The sequence below is a fragment of the Triticum aestivum genome, chromosome 2A, assembly GCF_018294505.1.
Source record: "Triticum aestivum cultivar Chinese Spring chromosome 2A, IWGSC CS RefSeq v2.1, whole genome shotgun sequence".
NCBI lineage: Eukaryota > Viridiplantae > Streptophyta > Magnoliopsida > Poales > Poaceae > Triticum > Triticum aestivum.
Genome location: NC_057797.1, coordinates 136,054,737 through 136,078,712, shown reverse-complemented (window position 1 = coordinate 136,078,712; position 23,976 = coordinate 136,054,737).

The window sequence follows — 23,976 nt, the reverse complement described above, 5'->3', positions numbered from 1 at the left end:
AACCGTTTTCAGAGACCGAAAACGTCCGACGTATGACCGACTACTATTGCCGCTATATTTATCCATTGGGGCATCAAACAAACTCCGAATGCGATGAAACTTGGCAGGTGGCCTACTGATAACATAACAACACCGTATGCCAACTTTCAACCCATTTCGAGAACATTCTTCGGCCACTTATAAAATAATATTTCGGAGGTGTCGCGGGCGCGTGCAAGTGTGTCTGGGCTCAGAACGGACAACGGAAAGAACTGGAAGATCGAGACGAATGCATGTTTTCAAAACATGCAGATGCAATGCAGATGATGACATGGCAAGATGCAACACGCAAGTGAATGACAAGGCAACAACATCGAATAACTGGAAGACACCTGGCGCAACGGTCTCGGGGCGTTACAATGGGTTAGTAGCATTTGCATTATCAATTAAAACCATATGAGGAAATGTGGCTTTCTCCTTGGTTAGCTTCACTTGGAGTTGATCATGAGACTCTTTGAGGCTAGCTTGAGCACCCTTCAAGGCCTTGTGAGCCTTGTAAAGTATATCAAACTCCTCCTTGAGTCTAGCATGGTCAACCCCAAGTTTGACCTTCTCGGAATTTAGCACACGAGATACAACAAGAGCATGATCAAGATCTTTCTTTAATTTAGCATGATCATTGCTGTATGACTCCTTAAGAGCCAAACGAGGACCACGCTCTTCCTCAAGCACATTAGAGAGATCCGATATCTCATCGGCGTAGTCACGACTATGCCCTTCCATCTTAGAGATGGTTTCTTCATGAGCCTCGATCATGTCATTGGCTTCACCAAGTTGTTCCAAGAGAGCAACAAAGTGCTTCTTGGATTTACCCATGAGCTTATTCATAAAAGACTCAAATTCATTTTCTTCATCATTTGACCCCTCACATTCATCTATACAATCTGTCAAACAAGGATTAGTAGTGATGATAGTTTTGATGTTGGGGGTTACCTTGTTGGTGGCTTTGTCCATGAGGCACTTGGCGGTGATGTTCTCGTTGGGTGAATCGAAGAGGGACACCCGTGGAGTTGAGGAAATGGCAACGGAGTCCATGGAAACCGTCTCACTGTCGACATCATCCTCATTGTACTCTTCTTGTGCCACCAACCCCTTGGGAGGAGTCTTCTTGGTGAAGTTATTCTTGTTGGGGAAGGACTTGGCCTTGTCTTTTCGGATAAACTTGACACCATTGTCTTCCCTCTTCTCGTATGGGCAATCCGCAACAAAATGGCTCACATTGCCACAACCATAGCATTCCCTCACACGTTTCTTGCCCTTGGCGCCACTTGAGTTGTTCTTGTTGAAGTTGGGCCTTGAGTTCTTCTTGCTCCAAAATTGCCGTGAAGCAAGAGCCATGTGCTCATGATATGCATTCTTGGTATCTTCGGGGCAACACTCCTCTTCTTCCTCTTCACCCTCTTCTTCCACACTAGCCTTGGCCTTCAAGGCAAGGTTGGGCTTCTTTACTCGTTGAGAATGCAAGACCGCATTGTGGGCGGTCTTGTCCAACATCCTCATTTCCACAAACTCATCCAACACTTCACTTGAGGACAAGGTGTGGAAGTGCGGCCTTTGACGGATGACGGAGGACATGGCCTTATGGTAAGGCATCATAGCCTTGAGAAACTTGCTCTTGATCCAATTGTCATCCGTATCCTTTCTCCCATGATCTCAGAGTGAGACCACGAGAGTGGTTAATCTCCAGTAAAGCTCACGAGGTTCTTCACCTTCATTCATTGCAAACTCGTTGGCTTCATCTTCCACCACTTCACAGTTGGAGCGTTGAATGCTTGCGCTTCCCTTGTAAATGGAAACAACATGTTGTCATGCTTCCTTGGCCACGGTGAAAGGTCAGAGATGCGCAATATCTTCATGTGGAATTGTATCTTGGATGATGAAGAGAGTGGACTCGTTGAATTGATTATCCGCGGCTTCTCTACGGGTGAAGTTGCTTGGGTCATGCGGGTAGAAACCTTGCTCAATAATTCTCCAAAGATTAGTATTACTATGATTTAAATGACGTTTAAAGCGATAGACCCAAGAGGCAAAATCCTCATTTTTCACAAACTTAGGAGGAGGACCAACATGATTCAAATGAGTGGAGGGAACCGGTCCTCCATAAATTCAACATGGGAAAAGAGGACATTTCCACTTCTACCACTAGATAAAGGAACTTTGTTAGCATCCGCCACCTTGTTAGCAGGATCACCCACTTTCATTGGTGTGGTGGATAATTTAAGGCCTTCTAAAAACTTTTTGAACATGTCTTCAACCTCGGTCGTCATGGAGGTTTTCAATGTGTCCAAAGAGGCATTGAACTCCTCACGAGAGATCGAGGATCCCCCATTGGCCGTAGACGAGGATGGAATCACACCGGGGTTCTCCTCCCCACTGTCTACGGTGTCGACCATACTCTTTGGACGGCAAAGTCCTTAGTAAAGAGACGAGGCTCTGATACCAATTGAAAGGATCGATATAGTTGACTAGAGGGGGGGGGGTGAATAGGAAACTAACAATTTTTAACTTTTCTTTACCAAATTAAACTTTGCATCAAAGTAGGTTGTCTAGATATGCAACTAGGTGAGCAACCTATATGATGCAACAACAACAACAAGCACACAAGCAAGCAAGGGATACAACACAATATAAGCTTACACAAGTAAAGGTGAGAGATAACCAAGAGTGGAGCCGGTGGAGACGAGGGTGTGTTACCAAAGTTCCTTCCCTTTGAGAGGAAGTACATCTCCGTTGGAGCGGTGTGGAGGCACAATGCTCCCCAAGAAGCCACTAGGGCCGCCATATTCTCCTCACGCCCTCACACAATGCGAGATGTCGTGATTCCACTATTGGTGTCCTTGAAGGCAGCGACCGAACCTTTACAAACAAGGTTGTGGCTCTGTCCACAACCGAATTGGAGGCTCCCAACGAAACCACGGAGCTTAACCACAATGGAATGTGGCTCCAAGGTGACCTCAAACATCTAGGGTGCTCAAACACCCAAGAGTAACAAAATCCACACAAGAAAGTATGGGGGAATCAAATATCCTTTGGTGGAAGTGTAGATCTAGGTCTCCTTCTTCAATCCCTAGCAAATCAACAAGTTTGAATGGCTAGAAAGAGAGATCGGGCAAGAAAGCTTGAAGGGCATTAATGTTGGCGAACGCAGTATTTCAAAAAATTCCTACAATCACGCAAGATCTATCTAGGAGATGCATAGCAGCGAGAGGGGCAGAGTGTGTATAGGTACCCTCGTAGACCGAAAGCGGAAGCGTTTGACAACGTGGTTGATGTAGTCGAACTTCTTCTTGTTCCGACTAATCAAGCACTGAACGTACGACACCTCCGAGTTCTGCACACGTTCAACACAATGACGTACCTCGAACTCTTGATCCAGTTGAGGATGAGGGAGAGTTCCTAAGCACTACGACAATATGACCGAGGTGGTAAACTGTGGAGGGGCACCGCACATGGCTAAGAGATTGTCTGTTGTGCTATTGGGGTGCTCCCTGGCCACGTATATAAAGGAGGGAGGGAGAGAGGAGGCCGGCCAGGTTGGGCACGCCAGGGGGAGTCCCACTTGGACTCCTAGTCCAAGTAGGATTCGACCCCCTTTTCCTTTCTTCCACCGGAGGGAAAGGGAAGGGATAGAGAGGGAGAAGGAAAGGGGGGGGGGCTCCCCAAGTCTAATTCGGTTTGGGCAAGGGGGTGTGCGCCCCTCTCATGTGGCCTTTCTCCTCTCCTCCAATAAGGCCCCATAGGCCCAATACTTCTCTCGGCGGGTTCCGGTAACCTCCCGGTACTCCGGAAAAATGCCCGAACCACTCCGAACCATTCCGATGTCCAAATGCAACCTTCCAATATATGATTCTTTACCTCTCAACCATTTCGAGACTCCTCGTCATGTCCGTGATCTCATCCGGGACTCCGAACAAACTTCAGTCATCAAATCACATAACTCATAATACAAATCGTCATCGCACGTTAAGCGTGCGGACCCTACGGGTTTGAGAACTATGTAGACATGACCGAGACACATTTTCGGTCAATAACCAATAGCGGAACCTGGATGCTCATATTGGTTCCTACATATTCTACGAAGATCTTTATCGGTCAAACTGCATAAGAATATACGTCATTCCCTTTGTCATTGGTATGTTACTTGCCTAAGATTCGGTCGTTGGTATCATCATACCTAGTTCAATCTCATTACCGCCAAGTCTCTTTTACTCATTCCATAATGCATCATCCTATAACTAACTCATTAGTTATATTGTTTGCAAGTCTTAAAGTGATGTGCATTACCGAGAGGGCCCAGAGATACCTCTCCGATACACGGAGTGACAAATCCTAATCTCGATCTATGCCAACTCAACAAACACCATTGGAGACACCTGTAGAGCATCTTTATAATCACCAAGTTATGTTGTGACGTTTGATAGCACACAAGGTGTTCCTCCGGTATTCGGGAGTTGCATAATTTCATAGTTAGAGGAACATGTATAAGTCATGAAGAAAGCAATATCAATAAAACTAAACGATCATTATGCTAAGCTAATGGATGGTTCTTGTCCATCACATCATTCTCTAATGATGTGATCCTGTTCATCAAATGACAACACATGTCTATGGTCAGGAAACTTAACCATCTTTGATTAACAAGCTAGTCAAGTAGAGGCATACTAGGGACACTCTGTTTGTCTATGTATTCACACATGTACTAAGTTTCTGGTTAATACAATTCTAGCATGAATAATAAACATTTATCATGATATACGGAAATATAAATAACAACTTTATTATTGCCTCTAGGGCATATTTCCTTCTGTCTCCCACTTGCACTAGAGTCAATAATCTAGATTACATAGTAATGATTCTAACACCCATGGAGTCTTGGTGCTGATCATGTTTTTCTCGTGAGAGGGGCTTAGTTAATGGGCCTGCAACATTCAGATCCGTATGTATTTTGCAAATCTCTATGTCTCCCTCCTTGACTTGATCGTAGATGGAATTGAAGCGTCTCTTGATGTGTTTCGTTCTCTTGTGAAATCTGGATTCTTTCGCCAAGGCAATTGCTCCAGTATTGTCACAAAAGATATTCATTGGACCAGTGCACTAGGTATTACACCTATATTGGATATGAACTCCTTCATCCAGACTCGGGACTCCTTCAGTTGCTTCTTCCGAAGCAGCTATGTACTCCGCTTCACACGTAGATCCCGCCACGACGCCTTGCTTGGAACTGCACCAACTGACACCTCCACCATTCAATATAAATACGTATCTAGTTTGTGACTTAGATTCATCCAGATCAGTGTCAAAGCTTGCATCGACGTAACCATTTACGATGAGCTCTTTGTCACCTCCATAAATGAGAAACATATGCTTAGTCCTTTTCAGGTATTTCAGGATGTTCTTGACCATTGTCCAGGGATCCACTCCTAGATTACTTTGGTACCTCCCTGCTAAACTAATAGCAAGGCGCACATCAGGTCTGCTACACAGCATTGCATACATGATAGAACCTATGGCCGAGGCATAGGGAATGACTTTCATTTTCTCTCTATCTTCTGTAGTGGTCGGGCATTGAGTCTGACTCAATTTCACACCTTCTAACATAGGCAAGAACCCTTTCTTTGACTGGTCCATTTTGAACTTCTTCAAAACTTTATCAAGGTATGTGCTTTGTTAAAGTCCAATTAAGCGTCTTGATCTATCTCTATAGATCTTGATGCCCAATATATAAGCAGCTTCACTGAGGTCTTTCATTGAAAAATTCTTATTCAAGTACCCTTTTATGCTATCTAGAAATTCGGTATCATTTCCAATCAACAATATGTCATCCACATATAATATTGGAAATTCTACAGAGCTCCCAATCTCTTTCTTGTAAATACAGGCTTCTCCGAAAGTCTGTATAAAACTATATGCTTTGATCACACTATCAAAGCATATATTCCAACTCCGAGAGGCTTGCACCAGTCCATAAATGGATCGCCGGAGCTTGCACACGTTGTTAGAACCTTTAGGATCGACAAAACCTTCTGGTTGCATCATATACAACTCTTCTTTAAGATATCCATTAAGGAATGCAGTTTTGACATCCATTTGCCAAATTTCATAATCATAGAATGTGACAATTGCTAACATGATTCAGACAGACTTAAGCATCGCTATGGGTGAGAAGGTCTCATCATAGTCAACTCCTTGAACTTGTCGAAAACCTTTCGCAACAAGTCGAGCTTTGTAGATAGTAACATTACCGTCAGCGTCAGTCTTCTTCCTGAAGATCCATTTATTCTCTATGGCTTGCCGATCATCTGGCAAGTCAACCAAAGTCCACACTTTGTTCTCATACATGGATCCTGTCGGTGTCAAAACTGGTGGATCTCGGGTAGGGGGTCCCGAACTGTACGTCTAAGGTCGATGGTAATAGGAGACAGGGGACACGATGTTTACCCAGGTTTGGGCCCTCTCTATGGAGGTAATACCCTATGTCCTGCTTGATTGATATTGATGAATATGAGTATTACAAGAGTTGATCTACCACAAGATCGTAATGGCTAAACCCTAGAAGTCTAACCTGTATGGCTATGATAATGAATATACACTACAAAAAAAATACACTTCTGTGATGATACGTATTTGTCACAGTAGGTCGCGTTTTTTGTCATGCATGTACATCCATGACGATTTTATGACAGAATCAAGATAGTCATATCTGTGCTATCGTAGAAGTGTTCCATGACATTACCAAAATTATCATCACGGAAGTGTCCACTTCCATGACGATAAATCGCGCATCACAGAAGTGCTTTCGTCAAGGGTGACCGACACGTGGCATCCACCGTAACGGAACGCCGTTAAGCTATCGGGTCGGGTTTTGGATCCGATAACCCGTTAACAGCCCCGACCAATGGGAAATTTCCATGTGTAAAATTCTTATTGGCCGGACGAAACACATGTCAGCTCGTCAGTGGGTCAGATAGGCGCCTATGATATGTCGACACATGCCACGGCCCACCACTAGCCCATTTAGCTTATAAAGCCGGTCCGTTTGACTTGGTCAAAAGTTAACGGGCTGGCCCATGAAAAGCCTATTAACGGTCTCTTGAAAATAGCCCATTTTATGGCCCATTAACTCACGACCCGTTAGGCCCTAAAGGAAATCGGCCCAACAACGTCATGTGGGCCGTCGAATATAACACCAGCCCATTTCACTTTCGGCCCATGTACGGCCCACGACGTCTTTCGGCCCATATGAGGCCTTCGTATCTTTCGGCACTTTATAGGCCCACGGTGGCTCTAGCCCATAACGAACAGTAATTTTATTTATACCCGTTAACGGCCCGTGATTTACATGGGACGTTTCTAGCCCGTGTTAGCTTTCGACCTATTGACGACCCATACGTTCTTGGGCTCCTTTCCGGCCCTCGATTACTTCTGGCCCGTTACTGGCCCGTTCCCCTAATGGGCCAAATTCGGCCAATGGCAATAGTTGGCCCGTTACTGGCCTGTTCCCCAAATGGGCCAAATTCGGCCCATGGCAAGAGTCGGCCCGTTACTGGCCTGTTACCCTAATGGGCCAAATTCGGCCCATGGCAAGAGTCGGCCCGTTTCTGGCCTGTTAAACCGTTGCGCCGTTTCCAGCCCGTCCTATATTCTGGCCCATTAACGACCCATTATGCCTATGATAGAATTAAGCCTTTGCTATCCTACGGCCTGTTAACGTCCTGTTACCGTGCTAGGCCGATACCAATTACGCCCGTTTACGGCCCATGTAGACCCATTTATCCAACGGCCCGAGGCCCACCGATTACAGGCCCATTTATCGATGGCCCGTAGGAGACCCATGGATCCTACGACCCGTATATGGCCCATGGTAGTTGCGGCCACTAGCAAACAAGGGAAAAAGAAGACAAGGAAATAAATAAGGCCGAAACTAACGCTAGGCTATTAAGGCGATTGCACAGATTACATCCACTCGGCATCAAAGATCGCCACCGGTGCAAATATAGGGAACACCCTACACTATACAAAAATGGCTTGCTATTTTCTTCAGCCGGTGGCTGCACGTTAAGAATAAATTTTGTATCGCACCAAAACAAATTACAACTATATAACAAAAGGAAAGTTGGAATAAAACTTAATAGTCTAGCAGATAAATGCACCACCAGAAGTTCAGAAGCTTAGTTCATTTGACCTGACTATTACGTTTTCATGTTGTATTGTCCAATGGAGCACCATAACCCTCGCCTTCATTTCCCCTAGGCTCCTGAACAACATAGCAAATGTCTGATAGTCTGGTTTCAAAACCATGCATATCTTGACGACATTGAGCAATGTTTCTCCTTATTTCACAAAGGGTCTCTGTTAGGGAATGGACTTGTGTCTGGAGCGTAAATACCACATTGCTTTGAGCTTGCATATCTTGATCATGAGGCATTTTGGACGATATTGCCTTAACAACCAACCCAGTATTACGCAGGAACATGCTTTTGGCACTGTTAGTGGACAGGTACTGACCCACTGCAGTAAGAGTTGACATTGCGGTTATAGTTGCCTCGCCACCTTCAAAAGGTGGCGGTTCCACCATTTTTCCATAGCTCGCTGAAAAGTTGAGGTTTTACATTAGTAGTAACAGAACAGAAGATATTAATGAGGCAGCAAAACCAAACAAAATAGCTTTGGTCTATATACAAAACTTATTCTGGTGAACCCATGTAAAATATTAGTTGTATTTTATTGCAAAGTACACAATAAAACGAGGTTCCAAACATATGACCATGTACCATCGCTAATGTATTGTCTATTTCTTCACATTGTATTGAGGGCTAAGGATAAAGAGACGAAGTTTATAATATAGTAAGCATAGTATGACATCATTCATATCACAAAACAACTGAGAACAGACAAACAGGCAATTGTAATGCTGTGTGGGAAAGTCCAGCACGGAACTAGATTACGTGTCAAGATCAAAGGAACATCACTCCTCTCTTTTAAACCTTGTAAGGTGCAATGATAAGCTAAGACAACTGTGTATAAAATTGAAAAGAGTAATAGACATTGGCTGCAAACCATGCAGTTCAAGGCACAAGTCAGAGTAAGTAGTAGTTAAAAGGCGTGAGGATTAAGGACTTACAACACCGGCTTTGACTGGTGTGGTCATGCCCTTCTTCTTGCTGGTGTGACAGTCGTTGAAGATTTCCACAACATTTGGTTCAGGTACTTTTTGGTCCTTGCGGGCTTTCCTCTGCATTTCGAACACGTCAATATAGATATGATAATATGGTACAATGAAAAGAGTGAAACAATAAAATTACAAGAGCCTCGCAGTGTGCAATATAGCTACGAGATCCTGTCGTCTGTTGGAATTCACTTTCGTACGGTTGGCCTTGTTCTTTAAACAGTTCACCTACAGGAAGATAGATTTGTGTGGCACATGCATAAATAGGACTTCAACATGTGATCTGATCACATATATATAATGTACCTGATACTTCGGATCAGACCAGTGTTTAACAAGGCCCCTCCAGTCTTCATCCGATATATTTTCCACTAGAGATGTTTGGGAAAGTTCACTGTTAGCCTTGCCTTCAAAGTGAGTTTTCCTCAAGTTATACCGATATTGTCACAGAGCAGACTTGAAAACATGGGTGCAAGCTTGTCTGGTTGCATCATCTTGGCTATCCAACTTGAACCTCATCTGTTGAAAATTATGAGAGTCTCATTATCAGCAACCTAGAAAGTATGGGGCAGAGCAAGACGATATTACTAGTTTCCATACATAACCATACTTCCAGATAAATGGTCGAAGAAGGTGTTGAACTAGGTTTCGTCTTTGTCATTCCTGTACTGAATCCATGTTGGGAGGATACGTACATGACACCTAACGGCAACCGCTGCCTCTGATACTAACTTGGCTGACTTTGTAGCATCACGTGGCCTTTTTAAACCTGCCTCAAAACGGATCTCCATTCTTCCTCCTCTAGATTTAGTTAACCTATCGAGCATTATCCCTGATGTTTGTTTCCTCTTGCACCTAGGTGCTAGTCCAACAACGAACATAGGAAGTGCTAGTGTACATCAAACTGTGAGACTACATATAAAGAAGCATGCAACTGTAACTTGACTCCAGCAACTACCTTCTTGCTGTTGAAGCTCACAAGGTTCATTTGATATTGCCAACTCGTCTTGTGTCAAGAGTGCTTGGGAAGTAGTGTCAGGTGGCAAGGGAGCTTGGGAACTTTCTGCTAGCTCAGTTGACGCACAGTTGTGCAGCTGGTAGTACTGTGGTAGGTGTTGCAAGAACTAGGGCTGTCTCTGCTTGTTTGGTGGCAGCTATTTGTTTCTGTTTGGCTTTTTTTGCAACTCGTGTAGCATGGGATGCCATGTTTGTAGAATTTTCCGCTGGACTTTGATCTTCTATTGCACCATCAGTACCAGCAAAATCTGCAGGGTTCATCCGCTTCTCATTCCCTGTCATTTTGTGTTTCTTCCTCTTTCTTTGTGCCATGTTAAGTCAAGCCGACAAGAAAAACGAATAACAATTTAGTTCTTCAGAACAAACTGATGCGTGATGCAAACGAACTGAACTTTGATGTTAGACAACCACATGATAGGAGGATGTAATATGTATGAAAAATAGGACGGAAGAGATAACCAAAACTATGATGTGTAAACTAAGAAGAAGACATTTCACCAAATTTGAAGCAATGCAATGGAAGGTAGACACCATATGAAAGATGCTACAAATATCGCTCTGCCAAGTTAAAAGTGTCTCATCATAAATGGCGTTTAAACAAATGTGAAGCAGTACAAGAAATAAATCATATGCAAGATGCAAACAACATCGCACTACCATGTTAGAGGTCTCCTGTCATTAGTGTCATTGCATATTCACAACATTGCATATTCACAGCTTATGATGTGTAAACTAAGGAGAAGGCATTTCAACAAATTAGAAGCAATGAAAGCTAGACACCATATGAAAGATGCAACGAATATCACTCTACCAAGTTAAAACTGTCTCGTCATAAGTGCCATTTCAACAAATTAGTAGTACAAGCTAGAAAAGAATGTGAGATGTAACCTATATCACACTCTGAAGTCAAACATGTCTTATGATAAGTGATTGTTGTAGGTTACACAACAGTAGTAATTTGATGTAAGAACATGGTGTGATAGACAGATATTGTATGTTCTAGAAACAGGAACACGTGTCTTATTCAAGTATAATGTGTAAAGTAAGCAGATGGAATTCAACAAAATTAGAAGCAATACAAGCTAGACATCACACATAACATGCAACCACATATAACAGTGCCAGGTTAGAGGGAGCACCGGTGATGCTGCACTAGGGGAGACATGCTCACCATAAACACAACTTTGTTGAGTGTCTATTCATGTGTTGTCTTGGAAATCATCTTGGGGTGTGGAGGAGTAGAAACTGTAGAGGCCCTCCGTTCGGAAGGAGCACCTTTATCCGCTGCCTTGCTAACTTCCTTCCGCTTTATTGATTTTGAATTGTCAAGTAAAACCGACAAGAAAAAGCAATAAAATTCTCTCTTCAGAACTCATTCATGCATGATACTGACAATCACTACTTTGATGTAAGGCAAACACATGATACCAGGATGGAATATGTACGAAAAACAGGATGACATGGCATGTTCACAACTGTTTGTGTAAACTAAGCAGAAACCATTCCAGCAAATAAGAAGCAATGCAAGCTATACACCACATGCAAGATGCAACAAATATGACTTTGCCAAGTTAAAAGCGTCCCATCATAAATGGAATTTCAACAAATTAGAAGCAGCGCATGCTATAAATCATATGAAAGATGCAACTAATATCACACTGCATATACTAAAGGTGTCTCATCATGTTGATTGATGCGGGATACAAAAAACAATAGTTTTATGTAAGGACATGCTTAATAGACAGATGTACCATGTACTAAATATAGGAAGGCATGTCACATTAATAGGTATAATGTATAAGCTAAGCAGACTAGCACATGTAGTTTAACCAGATTGGAAGAATTACAATCTCACCATATGCAACATGCAACCACATATCACGCTGCCAAGTTAGAGCAAGCACCTGCGATGCTAGTGTAGGGGAAATGCTGTAATCAACTACAGAGCTACGTTCACTATCTTCATCTAGCATTTCTGTTTCTTGAGAATCATGTCGGGAGGCTGACGCTGCATTCTTTAAATGAGGAGTAGTCCCCTTGCCTGCCTGCCTCGTCATAAGTGATTGACGAGGGATACACAAGAACATTAGTTTGATGTAAGAACATGGTTAATACACAGATGTACTAGTATGTACCAAAAACAGAAATGCATGTCATATTCAAAGGTATAATGTGTAAGCTAAGCAGATGCAATTTAACCAAATTGGAAGCAATACAAGCTAGACATCCGGCTGGAGTGGTGAGCATGATCATCTACGACCTGAGAGCCTGGTGGGAGGCGGGCTGCTTCGCCACCATCGCAGCTTTTTAGTTGGCTTCCAGGTGATGCATGTCTTTGCTGGGCTTGTCACTGGCTCGGCCAGTGCCCTGACTAGCTATTTGTCTTCTGGTGCTCACGGGATGGTGGTTCATGTAAAAAATATCTTTCCTTATCTTACCGACTTCGGCCTTTTGAATACAAGCTAGACACCATATGGAACATGCAACCACATATGACACCGTGAAGTTAAAGCAAGCACCTGGGATGGTGGTTCATTGCGAGCGAGGTCAACAACTCTATAGCTACGTTTACCGTCTCCATCTGCTGACACTACACCCTTTATAGCGCTGTAACGTGTCTTGCCTACCCGCATACGAAGCTGGAGCGACTTCTCTCTTTTCTTTTTGGCTTCTCTCATGGTAGCAGAGTCTGAAATACCCTTGCATAAAACACAATAGTTAGAGTAAGGGTGAAGTGTGTGCAGAACAAGTGCACTGTAAAAGTAGCAGATAGCAGGTGGCTGAAAAATAAATGACAGGAGACATATGATATCTCTACAACATTGCATGGCAAACAAAATTAGATTCTACTCCGTATGATTTTGTAATATATGAGCACAGGAAATGCAGGTACTCCTCCAGCACACCACCACATGTGGTCATATCTAAGATAACAGTCGACTGAAAATAAATAGGTTAGTCGATTTTTTTAATGAACCGTCCGATCTATAAGGAACGGGCAGATGGCCTTCGTCTACCTCCCGCCAGTCACTGTTGACGATCTTTCTCGAACCGCCGGCGACCACCGGCCTAGACCCCTGCCTCCACCGCCCCGCCCTCCCAACGACCTCACACCACCGCCATGCTTGGCAGCGCCCCCAGGCCATCCCTTTAATCCCGACCGACCTCCAGACCGGGCGCCAGTAGCTCTAGGCCACACACGTCCCTAAGATAAACACCAAGGCGCTTCTTCCTCGGCATAATAGGCATACTAGCGCCTGTTACGCCGGGGAATGCTTTCGTTAGTTGGGAATCAACTAGCCAGAAATTGAAATTCAGGGGGGCGACAGACCTCTAGCTAAGGTGAAATAGTATATGAGGAGAAACCTTGTGCATCACGAGTTACTAGGAACATCTAGTATCAAGAAGAAGCGGTCAACTAGTGTCTTCTGTGGGATGAATACTGTGCAAGTAGAGACGTAAGATTTGCACAAATAAGGGAAGAGGAGTACCTTTTTCGGTTGCCGGTGTGGTCACCTCCACATGTCGCGCTGATCTTCTTCTTTTTACCGAGGAAACCGATGTTCTGGAGGGTGCAGGCTTGGGCGAACCCATGGCCAAATTGTTGACTGTGTTGTCGTGGTCGTATGTCGGCGAAGGGGAAGCAGATTCGAGGCGGCGAAGGACGGCGTAGTAGGAACAACTCTAGTGCGGTGGAGGGTGGCGAAGTTGGAGCGGCAGCGGTGAGGCGCAGGATGGCGTGGTTGATCTGGCTCGGGTATGGACGGCTCGGCCTCGACTTCAACTACTAGCCGTGGAGGGCGTTGCGGTTGAGGTTGCGGTGGACGATGATGTCGGGGTATCGGCTCCGGCGTGATGGAGGAGGGCGGCGGTTGATGGGTGGGATGGGGTGGCGGACGGAGGACGCCGAGGTTTCGCGGCTGGTGGAAAGGTAGTTTTGGCGCCCACGGAGTACGAATGGGGAATCAGACGGGTGGGGGGGGAACCATGTTTCGGTCTGGGACGCGCTTGTTTTTGGCTTTTTTGAACAGAAGATGGGACGCGTTTGTTTGAAATTTGGGGAAAGTACAAACTTTGCCCCCTCTTAAATTTCAGACCTACTGCGGGTCGGGGTAGGATGGTAATCCCAGGTGTCCCAAATAGTGGGCGGGAGCGATTTCGGCCGCGCGCATGTGTGCTTAGGCGGCCATTGTGTATGAATGTTTTTCGGATGCGGTTGTGTGGCGTCTAGATGAAGCTACAAGCCTACCCCGGTTTAGACCTTTGGACGTCGGGCCGGTAGACTTCACGGGTCAGAGTTATTAGAAAAGTAATTTCCTTGTACTACCAAACATTGGTCTCACGCGGTTTCGGGCGAGTAGAGGCTCTTTTGGCGCTTCGTTCGAAATTTTGAAACACAAGCATTCACGTTTAGAGTACTCTTGAACTATGAGGATTGACCTAAATAGACAACTTTATATTTGACCTTGTATGTTTGAAAACCTCATTAAATTATCCGCTTCTTTTTGAAATTTTGACACTTGAAAATCCTATAACTACGATTATTTTGGAATGGAGGAGCTAAATTTGAATCTATTTTGTACATGACTACATATGCTATTATGTACAAAACCAGAGCAAAGATTGGTGCCCCATAATTTAGGTATGGTTTACAAATGCCATGATATCAAATTCAAATAATTGAATGGACTTCATGTTGAATTTGATTTTTTAAACCACCTTAAGTTGAATTCAAATGTATGCTAGTTCATAGGTAGCTATTTATAATGTCCATTGTGTAACTTTTGTATGTATAATGTGCTTTACACACACAACATGAACTATACTCACATTTATATTCGATTGCTAAAGCGATGCATTGTCTGGAGTTCAAAATACTAACTATGTGGATCAATTGTGTCGAATAATAACATAGACATGCTCAAATTCGATAGAATCTAGATGTCTGATGGATCAATGACCGCTCCTTACGCGAATTGCAAATATCATAATCCCATCCTAATATTTGGATACAATTTATATCTTTAATCAATGTGTAGAGCAGTCTTTTACGTGTAGTTTCACTCTCCATCGGTGGTCTCTCACACATGCTCACACACTCTCTCCCGAGGTGTCTTTCTCGCACACATGCTCTAGATATAACCCTCCCTCCCTCTCGTAACCATTTACAACTGTTTCCACTAACCTTTATCACAAGCACTCTTCCTCTCGCAAACATACACACGCACAATCCTCATCGACCCTTTCTATATACATGGACCTGCCTACGTGTCTCATGTACGCACATTATGTTTATGCCTGTCTCTCATGCATTGTCTCACACCTCTCTTCCTAATCGATGAGTATGATTCTAGCAGAGCATTCTGTAGGATGCCCCTTAAAGTTAGGTCAGATGAATAGTAATATCAGAGATAAAAGGGGTTACCTTAGTCCAAGAACCTAGGGTTACAAATCCTAGCCGGCTTTGTCAGTAGACACAGAGTCCTTCACAATTCTGCTATCTTTGTCTTGTACGACTAGTCATCCATGGGTCTTCCTAAATGCGTCATGGGCCGACCAGTGTAGCGTAGGACGGAACCAAACGAAGGGCCTCACCTCGACCCACCGGACCTCACGCGGTGACACACCCTCTGCCCCCACGTCTCATTATCTTCTCACACCCACACATACCAACACAAACACCACACACACAGAAAATTTCTCCTGGTGCCTCTATTCCCTCCCCCTTGCATATACACACTCAAGGGAATGGAATCTCTTGTCGTGACATCATATTATTCTCTCTCTCTCTCTAGACCACTCTCATTTCTCGTGCTATCTCTCCCACGCTCCCCGTCGGCCGCTCTATCCATGCCTCTCTCGAATACGTAATACACACACATACCTCTCTACACTACAAAAAATACACTTCCATGATGATGTGTGTTTGTCACAGTAGGTCGCTTTTTTTGCCATGCATGTACATCCATGACAAATTTATGACCGAATCAAGATAGTCATACCTGTGCTGTCGGAGAAGTGTTCCATGACATTACCAAAATTATCATCACGGAAGTGTCCACTTCCATGATGATAAATCGCGCGTCACAGAAGTGCTTTCGTCAAGGGTGACCGACACGTGGCATCCACCGTAACGGAACGCCGTTAAGCTATCGGGTCCGGTTTTGGATCCAATAACCCGTTAACAGCCCTGACCAATGGGGATTTTCCACGTGTAAAATCATCATTGGCTGGAGGAAACACGTGTCGGCTCATCGTTGGGACAGATGTCAACAACTCATTGGACGGAAGGCGCCTATGATACGTCGACACGTGGCATGGCCCAACAGAGGCCCATTCCTGTGAAAAGGCCGGCCCGTTTGACTTGGTCAAAAGGTGGCGGGCCGGCCCATGGAAAGCCTGTTAACGGCCTGTTCGCATATAGCCCATTTACAGCCCGCTAACCCAAGGCCCGTTACGCCCTATCCGAATTAGGCCCAGTAGCGTCATTTCGCTTCTGGCCCACGTATGGCCCATGACGTCTTTCGGCCCATATAAGGCCCTATGTAACTGTTGGCCTATTAACGGCCCGTGGTGAAACTGGCCCGTAATGAACAGTGTATCACTTTACACCCATTAACGGCCCGTGGTGAAACTGGCCTGTAATGAACAGTGTATCACTTTATACCCATTAACGGCATGTTATTCCTTTGGGCCGTTTCTAGCCCATGTTATCTTTCGGCCTTCTCAGAGCCCATTTATTCTTGGGCTCATTTCCAGCATTTGTTTACTTACGGCCCGTTACTGTCATTTTCTGCTTGTGGGCCAAATTCAGCCCGTGGTTACAGTCGGCCCGTTTGTGGTCCGTTAATACGTTGGGCCGTTTTCATAGCGTCATCAAATACGGCCTATTAACGATGGCCCGTTACGGTCGGCCCATGAACGGACGATTCCAACTCTAGCCCGTTTACGACCATAATGCGGCCTGTTATTGGCCCATGTTTGGCCAATCGATCATACGTCCCATATAAGGCCCATTGATGATACGACCCATAGAAGGCCCATTGTTTCTACGGCCCATAGAAGGCCTACTATTTCTACGGCCCGTAGAAGTGTCCAATTTCTACGTCAGTGTCACTATAGTAAATATTAGCCCATGGTTATTGTGGCCTAGTTTTAAAAAATAGGTTATTGCAGCCACTAGTTAACCGCGGAAAAAGAACTGCAATGACTACAAGCAAACAAATAGACAAGACAACAAGGAAATAAATAAGCAAGCAACTAACGCTAGGCTATCACGGCTATTACACATATTACATCCACTGGGCATCAAAGTTCGCCACCAGTGCAAATATAGGGAACAAAGCAGCATATCATATACACTGGAGGTCAAAATTGGACACCAGTGCAAATAAATGCGGTAGCAAAACAAGAGCATAACTGAAACAACTTCAGAAGATCTCAAGAAATGTTATCCTGGGTATCCACCATGCTGGCAATAAGCTTAGCAAGCTGATTAGCTTTGTCTTGTTTGGTGCTAAAATCCTCCAACACTTGCTGTTGCACCAGAAAGTATGCATCTGAATGCTCCAGGGACTTCCACAGTCCTTCCGCTTCTTGTCGCAGCACAGCTGATCGATGTCTTTCAGCTTGTAGTTGAGACTCAAGAAACCGAACTGATTCAGACAGTGAGTTTGAATAGCTTGTGCAAGCGGTAGTGGCCAGTAACTCCAACACTAAACCAAGACAGGATGTGTCACAATCCTGAACCTTATCTGCATTACTTCCTTTACCGTTGCTTAATAAGGCACTCTTCCCAATATTCTGTCAGCATTCTAAAAGAAGAAACAAGCAGACACATAACAAGTTTAGCATGTACTAGTATATGAAACTCATTTTTGTGAACTAGTTCATCAGTAAGGTGGACAAGATTAAACTACCAAGTATTCTATTGCCAAGTACTAGTACATAATAAAAGCATCAAACAAACATATATCTATGTCCTATGGTAGCAATGGAATCTTAAATTAGAACAGTTGTTCTTCAGGTTTAGGCACTTGTTCTAGATGAACAGAGTACAGTAAGACGCAAGAATATAATACTTAAAAATAGAAAATGAGCTCATAGACCTTACCACATTCTTGGTTCGGGACCAATACAGAACAAGGCGTTCCCAGTCATCGTCCAGTAAATGTGTCTCAGGAGAACGTAAGGGAATTTGATGAGTTTCTTTGCCGGTGAAGTACGTTTTCTTCAGGTAATTCCGATACTGCCACCAAGCATTCTTGAAGATAGCAGAGGTATTAGCAGAGGTTACCTCATCCTGAGTTTCCAAATCGGTCCTTCTCTATAGAGAAAAATGGGAAAATTTGTTGTATTATAACCATCATGGAGGTAGGATGTATGGGACGAAGCAAAGTAATTGCCATGAATAACATTACTTACACATAACTCCTGGACAAACACTTGCAACTGGAATTTTCCTCCATCTTCAGTATAATATTTCCAAGATGGGAAGATACGCACATATGATTTAACAACATCAAATGCGATAGATGCTAAACTACGACTAGCTGGTTGTGCTTCCTCCACAGGAATAGGCGTACTAACTGGTGGAGTTGGGGTTCGCCGTGATAGTACTGGCCCTATGGGCACTGGAGCTTCCTTACTAACTGCTCTTGTTTGGAAGCTCTGTGGTGGAGATGGTGCCGTGTCAACAGGAACTGGGTTACTATCGGCTGGGGTTGGGGTTAGATTGGGTGAAGCTGGTTCTCTGTCCATCGTAGTAGGGGTACAATCTGCAAGAGTTTGGGTTATGTGTGGTAGGGCTGGTTCTTGTGCATGTACAACCGGAGTGCTATCTCCACCAAGAGGTAGCACTGTTTTATTTGAAGACCGTGTTTTTAGTCCGCTAGATACTGGCATCACCCGCTCCAATTCAAATGGCTGATAAACAGGAAACATAGTTGAATGTATAGATATTGTATGAGAGACAGATGCAATAGATAGTGTGGAAAAAAGAGGGCATGAAATAGTTGACATGTATATTGTTTAACTAAAACAGATAGCATGACATAATTTCACATATATGATGTCTATCTAAACTGGATAGCATAGCATAACATAATTCAAAGATATGATGAATAACTAAACATGATCACATGACATAATTCACCTACATGTTATCTAAGTAATCAGGATCACATCATTTAATTCACATATGTGATTTATATGCTAAACAGAGGGCATTCGATATGATGTCTGAACTAAGAACATGGTGTTGAATATTGTGTATATGATGTCTAAACTATGCAATGCAAGACACTGTATGCATGATATGAGCAGTATAACTGTGCCAAGTTAGAGCATACACCTCAGTGGGGGAATAGGACTGGTCATCTGTCTCTGAATCCATCTCTGAGGAGCTATCGGGACCCAACAAGAGATCTGCTTCGACAGGTAGAACTGTCTGCTCTGAAGGCCTTGTTTTCACTCCAGATTTTTCCATCTCCCACCCAAAATGGTTGATTCACAGGAAGAGTAGTTTAATGTACAAACATTGTCGACAAATGGAAATATAATGAAGAAAAGGATGGGCAAGATATCATTCAATTATATGATGTCTGGTTAAACAGGATGGCATTGCACATTTCACATATATTACGGCTGGCTAAAAGACATGAGACTGCATAATTCCCATATATGATATAGAAACTAAACAGGTGGCGTTACAGAACATGTCTAAACTAAGTATATGACATATATGATGTTAAAAGTAGGCACTGCAAGGCAACATATGCATGATATGACTAACATCATCATGCCAAGGTAGAGAAAACACCTTGGGGGGTAAATAGGAGTGGTCAGCGGCGTCTGAATCCGCCTCAGAACAGATATATTCCTCTGGATTACAATCTGGAGAGGGGTGGGGAGGGTTTGCCATTGAACCCACCATGGAGCGATGTCTGCATGACATTGTATTGCTGCGCAAAACTCTTCTATTTTTCTCTACATGTTCAGCATGACTGTGTACAATATCTGACATGCATACGAAAAAAATATGGTGAGATTATGTAAGGAGAGCATGCACAAATTTAGAGTGATGGTAACAACCAGTGGATCGATGTTTTTCCATTGAACCAAAATAGCCCTAATGGATCGACATGAATGTATAGTAATAAGTGATGCAACAAGTGTACAACCTCTTTGCCGTAGCCGTGTCGACCTCAGCATCATTGGGTTGGTCGCTGAAGCAGTTGAGGCAGAGGTGGCTGTCGGAGGAGTGGAGGAAGATCTGAGGAATCTGTAGACGGTGCCCAGGGCACTGCTCTGTTGTGACGGATCGTTGTGTCATTGGAGCAGCTCCGGTGAGCCGTAAGACGTCAAGGCTGAAGCAGCACAAGACAGACATCATCAATCTCAAGTGGGATTCTAATAGCATCTCCAATAGATGATGTAAAATGGATGTAAAATTAACATCACCAAAAACCACCTGATTACAACAGATGAGGTAAAAACTGTTGACTCTAAACTTAACTGTCGAAACTAAAATTTACTATGGAATCTGAATGCTACTGTCGAAACTGAACGCAATGGTAGCAGAGAGGCACTTGACATGTAGTTTAGGGAGGGCCTGCAGTTCATCTTCAACCTACACCCTCCTGAGCCGCCAGCCACCAGCGGCCGAACCGCCGGCCCCAGCGCCACCTCGCCGCCCCGAAACAACTCGCGACCGCCGCCTCGGCTAGCCCTCTAGGCCCCCCGCCCCCACCCTGAACCCTAAGATAGATAGTGGGGTACCTCTCCGGCGAGCCCCCAACCCCTGAAAATCGACTGACCCAAAAGTCGATTCAGTCGACTGAAGTGTGGCTTAATCGGAGTAGAGCAGCAGCAGCAGCTGGGCGAGCGAGCGATCGAGCAAGAGCTGGAGCAGCAGCAGCAGATCCGGCTGGTATGGCCGCCGCCACCGAAGGGGCCTCACACTGGGGGAGAGCCGCCGTGGAGATGTCACCCGCGGCGCCGGCTTCAAGGTAGCCGCTCCATGGGGGTGCGGGATGGAGCACCGTCGGCGCCGGGAGGTCGAGTTAAGGAGAAGGTGCGATGCGATGAGTGTACAACCCCTTTGGTGGCGCCGAGTAGGCCTCGTCTTCGTCCGAGGAGTCGGTGAGGATGCTGCGGTTCCGGTGGAGTAGGTTAAGGCGGCGCTATGGGGATGGAGCAGCCGCGATAGACGAGGCGATCGTCGGAGCAGCTCCTTGGAGGTGGAGGACGGGGCGGCTGAACCAGCAGGACGATGAGATGGACGATGGATCCTCATCCGGGGAGGTGGACGAGGGACGTCAAGCTGTTGCACTGGATGACGTCGTCGGGGAAGAGGCTCCGGCTGGACAGCGGTGACGTGGCAGACAGAGGAGGGTGGGGTTTTGCGGCTGGAGCGGAGAGGTTATGGCGGCCTGGGATTTCGAATGGCGAAAAGGGGGTGATGGGAGGAGATGAAGCATGACTTAGGAACACGCTTGTCCAAAATGTAGGGTGTGTTACAAAAATACCCCCCACCGATTTGAACTAGCGGCCCTTTTGGCTCGGGGTTAGAAGGGGGATTTCGCGTGTCGGGATTTGATAGCTGGAGGGAGTTTTCACGCGCGTTGTAATTTCGGGATAGCAAGGCGCGGTTGTGAAGGCGCGAGTTTTGGGAGCACGATATCTGAATTTTCGGGATATAACAAGACGCGTGTTGAATTTAGGGACAAGCCTAACATGTAGTAATATAGTACTTGTACGTACCAAATCAATTCACACTTCCCTCAATCAAAAAGAAAACGAAAAAAATAAAACTATTCACACCACACAAAGAGAGAGTCTTGCCCGTTTTACTATACAAATGCTATTCAAAGCTACTCCCTCCTTCCATCTATATAGGGCCTAATGCGTTTTCGATGCTAACTTTGACCAAATATTAGAGCAATGATATATGACATGCAACTTACACAAAGCACACCGTTAAATTCATCTGTGAAAGGTTCTTTCAATGATATAATTTTCACATTGTGCATGTCATGTACTATTAATCTTGTCAATAGTCAAAGGTGGTCTTAAAAATCTCATTACGCCCTATATAGATGGAAGGAGGGAGTATGAATCCATGTTATGTCCGATTAAATTTTTTCGCTTGCTGTATAATGCATGTAACCTACTCATACCAACATTTTAGTGCATTCCAAATGTCTATACTACCGCTACAATTCGAACTAAATTTGAATTTGTTTCTATATTTCAATAAGAATCTACAATCATGATTGTTGCCAACTTCAACCATCATAGTTTCCTTGCTATCCGCCAGATATAAATCAGACGGCCTATAATGCAGGATGGCAGGCACACCATCATCAACAACTCCATTTTTTTATAAGAGTAGAGATAAAACATATTAAATGTAGTATACCATGTTCATAACCACACCATGTGTATCACCGTTATATATATTCACACATCCGTCGGTTTGAAACACTATGATAAATTCTTCAAATATCCGAATTTGCTTTTTATAATGAAGTATATATGATCTCTATTCGTATTTTACACCCACACAACCCTATTAACTTTGTAGCTAGCGCTAACTTTCTCTTGTGCATGCACACGCCCGCATCCCTCTCACCCTCCCTCAGCATTCTTAGCTCCATCGTGCAAATTCGTCTTTTCACTTTAGGTCGTTCACCCATGGTGTGTGTAGGCCCCTAGCTCCTTCTTTACGGCACACACCAATCGATATGCCTTTCTAGCCAGGTGTGCCTAGCACAAACACAAGCTTCCCCTCTTCTCTTGTCACCGTCCATGCCTCACTCCCACCACTCTTTTCATCGTTCTCGTACTCGCACACTCCTCCCCCTCGATATAGTATGCCTCTCGTACCACCTCCTACATGCATCCCTCTCTCTCTATCCTTCTCCTTGTGCCTCATTTGCTTCTAACACACACATGCATGTATACCGATCGATCTCCCAACATATACCTAGATCGACTTTAACTACCCCCCATCGATCGACGTACCTCACAAGTTATGTCTCTCCTTTATCTTACAAAGGGCGATTGATCTTCCTATGTAGTTACGTCTGCTTACCACAGCCACATCGCCCCCCCTCATCATTCGTGCATGCCTCCTGACCCGTCTCTCACACGCACGTGCACAGACAACAAGCAGCCATCTCCTCTCTTATTGATATTGCGAGCGTGCCCTCCGTTTGTCTAGCAAGCCTATCCCACCATTTGTTAGAAGCAACTCCACTACCACCCCCTCCAACACTCTAGCTCTGTCTCTCTCCCAACCTTATTCATCTCCTGCACATATGCATGGATGTCGATCGATCTCCCTTAATACATGAGGCAGATCGATCTCCTTAATACATGAGGTAGGCCTCTCTCCTCCTCCACACATATACCAGCCATTGTACCTCTATAGTTAATTGGGCCTCCCTCTTCCCCCACCACACACCGATAGTCGAGCGCTCCAGGTAGGTATCCATGCCACAGAGACAAACTGCACATGTCCCATCTCACGTTCCAGTAGGCCAGCCACTCTATATCTTTGACGTGCGCACACACAAATTCAATGGCACTCTTTATCGATCGCGCGCGCACACACACACATCATCCCTCTCTTTGATTCTATGGACACATCAAGCCGATGATACCTCCACTCTCTTCTCGTGGATCACCCCCTCTATATATATGTTATATCCAGGACTCTATTTCACACACATTGCATATGTTAAATATTT